This window comes from Tamandua tetradactyla, chromosome 13, assembly GCF_023851605.1.
Source record: "Tamandua tetradactyla isolate mTamTet1 chromosome 13, mTamTet1.pri, whole genome shotgun sequence".
Taxonomy (NCBI): Eukaryota; Metazoa; Chordata; class Mammalia; order Pilosa; family Myrmecophagidae; genus Tamandua; species Tamandua tetradactyla.
In genome coordinates this window covers 68,661,279-68,667,278 of record NC_135339.1, presented here as the reverse complement: position 1 = coordinate 68,667,278, position 6,000 = coordinate 68,661,279, and the positions used below count along the sequence as shown (strand labels likewise).

The 6,000-nt window shown below is 36.6% G+C and overlaps 1 long non-coding RNA gene across 5 annotated transcripts in view; it reads left to right on the top strand.

The window, feature by feature from the left end:
- Window positions 1-431: 431 nt before the first annotated feature.
- The window catches only part of LOC143654266 (uncharacterized), a 220,736-nt gene continuing 215,167 nt past the window's right edge, over window positions 432-6,000 (top strand). For all 5 annotated transcript variants that reach the window (XR_013161734.1, XR_013161735.1, XR_013161732.1 and 2 more), the window contains exons 1-2: window positions 432-582; window positions 4,329-4,435. This is a non-coding gene — a long non-coding RNA (uncharacterized LOC143654266). The remainder of the gene's footprint in view (window positions 583-4,328; window positions 4,436-6,000) is intronic.

The following is a 6,000-nucleotide window of genomic DNA, read 5'->3' as shown; positions in this document are numbered from 1 at the left end:
AGCCCACATATAAAACTGCAATTAGAGAGTCATAAATTAGATATGGAAAATATTTTTCACTGATAATTCCAAAATCTGAGGAAGACTTCTGGTTCTTGGCCAAGTATAAGAATGCTTGGGTTCCTGAGGTAGATACACAGAAAAAACTTCACATTTCTGAGTAGATTTAATTATATGTCCCAACCGCAGAACACATTCCTAATCTTAATCTGCATTCGCACACGGGCAGGGGGTATGAACGCATTTGTAAGTAGGGCCTTTTGAAGATGTTATTTTTAGTTAAAGCATGGCCAAATCATTTAGGGTGGGGCTTAACCCATATTCCTGGTGGGTTTATAAAGAGAAGAAGCCAGCGCATGGATTAAAGAAAGTGACAGGGAGGAGCCGGAAGCAGAAAGTCAGTGGAAGCCGGAAGCAGGAAGTCAGTGGAAACCGGAAGAGCAGATGCAATGAGAAGGGAGGTGGAGATGCAAACTGACGAAGCCGAAACATTACGGTCAGCCAGGACCAGATTGCCACAGACTCCGGGAGAAAGCAACTTTTGGAGAAATCTTGATTTGGGACTCGTCCAGCCTGAAAACCGTGAGCCAGTAATTTCCTGTTGTTACGCTGAAATCAGTTTCTGGTATTCGTGGTAACAGCTGTGGCAAACCAAGACGATTACCTAGGGGCAGATAATCCACTTTACTATTTTCTGGAGTTAATACTGCTCTCAAACTTGATAGCGTACTTAGATATTCTAATTATGTACCATGGAAATAAATTATAATTTTATAGCATACAGTTTTTCCTATATGCATTAATTTCCTTAAATTAACCCTGCGATGGTATATGTAGGTATTCTCATGTTACATTTATCATCCCCATCTTGCAGAAGAGGAAATGAATCTCTGGGAGGCTCAGGAACTTGCTCCTGTTAATTGCAATCAGGTTTCAAAGATAGGTAGTGTGAATTCAGCTTCTGTGCTCTTAAAGGTATTTCCATTAGTTAATTGGAAGAAATATCCTGGAACTACAGATATTCTCATAACCATTTGCAAGAATACCCCAAAAATGGATTTGAAAGGATGAAATGTAATACACAGTTGTCTATTTCTTTTCCTAGAATGCACTTTCCCTACTACTTGCCTCCCTAATTGTGTGACCTAAATGCTACTTGTCCTTCAAGGCCCAAATCAAATGTTCCTTCTCCTTAAAGACTAGGCAGCCTGCAGATCGCCTGAGCTTGTCTTCCTCCATATCTCAATATTCATTTTTTTGGCCTTGGGCATTTTTTGCCTTGCATTATTTGTTTTTGTCCTACTCAATTGTTAGCGTTATAGAAGGTAGGACAATGTTAAGTCAGCTTTGTGTTCCTTTACCCTTCCCTTCATCTTGCCACTTGCAGTTGACAGTAACTTTTCAATGTCCAATAACCTTCAAATACACAGTTCCTTTTCTCTACTTCTCTTCTAAGGGTCAAAGCATTAACAATTGTTCTTACTGTCATTTTTTCAAGGAATGGAAAGCGTAACTTTTGTATTCATTCTTCTGAAAATAAAAAAGGCGTAGTTTGTTACCATTTACCTGTGATACAAAGGGAAGCTTCCAAGGAAAAAATATATAAACAAGCAATGTGTTGTAATAACATGAACTGTTTTCCCTGGAGGTGGAATTGAGTGGCAATGTGAAATTTATTCCCAAATTGAAACCAATGTTGTCACCTCTCCAAAATAAAGGAAACCTTTTGCAAAAAGGTTTCTTTTAAATAATCAGATATTCAAAGAGCTCACCGTCATTCTTACAGCATGTGCTACAAGACAGGCTGGGATGGAAAGGGTGATTTCCAGTTGTTGGGAAGATCTGCAGTCTGAAATAATATAGAAGGGATTCAGCAAAAAGGGAGATGAAAAGACTGTGACTCTGAAACACAAAGGGGGTTTGATTATTTCAGCATGTGGTCTAATAGGCAACATATTCAGCAAAATGAGGATTAGCATAATGTAATGAGACCAGAATTAAGGAACCAGGAAGCCAGAAAGAAACTGGTGAAATGATTCCACACATAGACAGACAGATGAGGGTAGAATATGAGAGAAGGGGGAAAGAATTCCTGTCAACCTGATTCTCTTAGAAATTGTTCCCCATCCTTACTAGGGAATACCTCCTGGAGCAGGAGAGTTTTAAAAGTTAGGATACCCATAGATAGATTTTTCTCTGGGTGTCAGACTTTTTCTTTTTCTTATATAGCTCAAACAACTTAGAGGAAATGTGTCTTAAAAAAAAGAGACAAATTCCATTTGAAAATGAATCAGTAACAATGCCAAGTTGTCAGAATTTTAAAATCTGTGAGGAAAGATAGAGGACATTTGCTTCACAATTACAGGAATTTGGGTGACATCATGGATGTTAATTGCCTCTTCACAACTGAAGAAGGGGCTTGTTAAAATTGATTTAGTTAGATTTAACATACAGTCCAAGAGCAGGTAAATGGAAATGATGTGCACTATAAAAGAGGTGCTATTAAGAGAAGCAGATTGCTGTTCATGAGGGTACTCCATAAAATAGACATAAAGAGATGATGATCAATTACAAGCCAGAAACAATTGAGTCGTGTCCTAAGAGAAAAATGGAAATTTATAAGGCACCTTTGAGATCTTAATGGCGAATTTATAAGTATTTCAAGCCAATTATGATTATTTTTCTTTCCCTTAAACATAATTGGCTTTATGTTGATTATTTGTGTGTTCTTTCTAAATTTTCCATTTGCTGACCAATTTCCACAATAAAGATGTCTGGAGTGATGGCCAAGGTGGTGGTGGTGGTGGTGGGGCAATTTTTTAAAAATTTTACATTCTTATCTCTCTTAATGAAGTTTTCTTGTGAGACGTTTTATTTCAAGTAAGTATATGTGTTAAGTGGTCTTAATTTTGTTCCTACAGTGATTATGGATCATTAAGCCTTGTACATTAGATAATCTTTTGTAGTCAGAAAATGTGATCATGTTCTAAATAAAAATGATTCAGATAAACAAATGACCATGCACACCCATCTAAAAAGATACTGAGAAATTTAGAATAACCCCTGCACAAGGTTTGTAGCAGACACTAGGAAATGGCATCAGGAGAGAAACTCTTTTTATTATCGATCTCTGTCACACTTCATGCCCTTTCTTTTCTTATTTTGGAAGATGATGTTTTGGGGGCAATTTATTATATCGTGTATATGCAGTTCTTTTCTTTTTAAAATATTTTTATTGAGAAATCTTCACACACGTACAATCCATCTGTAGTATACAATCAGTAGCTCATAATATCATCACATAGTTGTATATTCATCACCATGATTTTTTTATCTGAATCATTTTTATTTAGAACATGATCACATTTTCTGACTACAAAAGCAATAGTCAGAATGTCATGGGTAGTGCCATGTTAAGAGACCTTTTTTTTTTTTGCATGCACATTATTTATTTTTTATTGATATATATTATATATTCACATACCATGTAATCATACAAAGCATAGAAGACAGTGGTTCACAGTATCATCATATAGCTGTGCATTTATCACAATCAAGTTTTTTTCCTTTTCCTGAAAAATAACATATATACAAAAAAGATAATTTTCAGAGCACATCAACACTTAGTTGTAGAACTGATTCAGAGTTTGAGCTGGGTTACAATTCCACATTTTTAGGTTTTTACGTCTAGCTGCTCTAAGATACTGGAGACTAAAAGAAATGTCAATATACTGATTCAGCAGCGTATGCAATTCTTGCAACAAGAACTGTGACTCAGTGGGGAAGTGGTCAGAGTAGAGTGTCTCCACAGATTTCATAGGCTGGGTAAAACATGCAGCAGTAGACTGGAAGTCTTTCATGTCTTTGCAAATTTGCATCTTTTTCATTTATGAATAAAAGTCACATCCCAGCAGGACTTTTCTGTTTTGTTTTTGTATGAGCCCAGGCTGGAATCATCATTCTTTCCAGTTTTCATGTGGTTAAAGTTAACATGCTTGCCCTGCTTGTTTGCTTGCATCTTTTACTTTCTTTCTTTATCAGCTTTCAGATGACGTAAGAAATGAAAAGCAACTCCAGATGAAATAATTTGGGAATTGAGGTAGCTTGTTATTTTGTGCACTTTTGTTGCAGGCAGTAGAAATTAAAGTCAGATAATTTCGAAGGAAGATATGGAGCAGGCCAAGATGTTAAAGAGTTACTGAATGAATGGTCTTAGAAAGACCCAAGTCCAGGAAGAGGTAGTAGGACTTAATAGAGTGACTCTTTAGGTTTCCGGTTGGGATTGATCAGCTCTGTACATTTTCTATCCTTGTATTCCTCCTTGCAAGAGACAAATCCCAAGGATTGAGAGTCAGTTTTGTTTGACTGGGCTCACAAGGAACATGCAGTGCATCTGGACTGAAAATCCCAGCAACACCACAGGCTGTAGGAGGAGGTAAGTCCTTTAATGGAAGCTTTGATCCTATTGCCAAACGGAAAGGAAAGATGTTTGAGCAGGTAAAGACAACAGAGGTTTGCTACATGTGTTATCCTTACCCAGGAAGCTTAGCACATGCAGATTTTCTACCAAAGTGGAAATAAAATACATGAGGGAATTAGTGATTTGGATAGCCATACTACTTGCTCTATGCCAAAGGTTCTCATGGCTAATCTGCAAAAGCAACACTTTTGATGTATTTATTTTTCATTCTTTGTTAAATAGAAATAACATATGAACAGAAATAGTTCTATAACATAATTCTCTAGGACTCTATAGCATATAGCTATACAGGAGCGCAGTATCAGGAGAAGCACTTACTTCACAGTTGACTCTTTGTAATCATATGTAACCAGTGTTTGTATAAAACAGGTTCAAAGTCCTGTAATGGTTTCATGACAGTCTTCAGCTTTAAAAGCATGTGTGGAACGATTTCTCTCTGGCCTGACATTGTCTCTCCTTTATTTTGGCAATGTGCAAGCATGAGGAAATAATGGGAGCTCCCACCCCCAACCTCCTGCCCCAAGGATCATGTTATATTAAAAATAATTCAATATCTAAGATAGAGTTTAGACTATAGGAACTCAACTAATTTGTTTAGTAAAAAGCAAGACATTTTAGAAATCTGTGTGTGTGTGTGTGTGAGAGAGAGAGAGAGAGTTTTTCACTTATAAAGGGCTAACAATACTGTTCACCAGGGACATATTATAAATTATCACATAGCCTTGCTTAGAAATCACATAGGTGTGTCCTCTATTCTAAGATGTATTATGGTTTGAGATCATCAGGGTTCAGCTCAGCAGCTTCACTGACCCAGATGTAGTGCCCGGCAAACTAATTGAAAGAGCCATGAGTAAAATTGAACAAAATAAAACAGCAAAACTAAACAGCCACCACCACCAACAAACTTCCATGGGGAGACATGGACAAGGAAAAGCATTTAGCTGGAATTAGAATAAGGTCATACTTGTATATGAAGCTTTTAGAAAGTAGAAAATATTATACTAATGTTCATGATGAAGACTCCATAAACTCTTACAAATTGATTAAAAGCAGATCTAGCATATGTGCAAAAAAAGTTATTATTACTTGTTTTGCAAGTGTAGACTCTGGATCTGGACTTCCTGGTTCAATTGCTGGCTCCACTGTTTGCTAGTTGTGTAACTTCCAACAAGTTACTTAAACTCTCTGTTTCAGATTTCTCACCTGGAAAATGAGGATAATAACAGTACTTATCTCATTGATTTTTTTCTGAAAGAATTAAATATATTGATGCATCATGAAGTGCTCAGAAGAATGCCTGTCATATAGCAAATTCCCACGAAGTGCTGTCTATTTTGATTGCTGTTATTATTGTCATTTCAGAAGTATCCACAGATTACAATCATAGAGTCTTTGCTTTAGAAAAGTCAGTTAATTTCCTCGAACTTGAGTTGCCTCTCCTGTAAAATGGAAAATCATTAGCCATCATCTCTGTATGATTATTTTTAGTTTACAGGACTGATTCAAAATGTGAATGCATG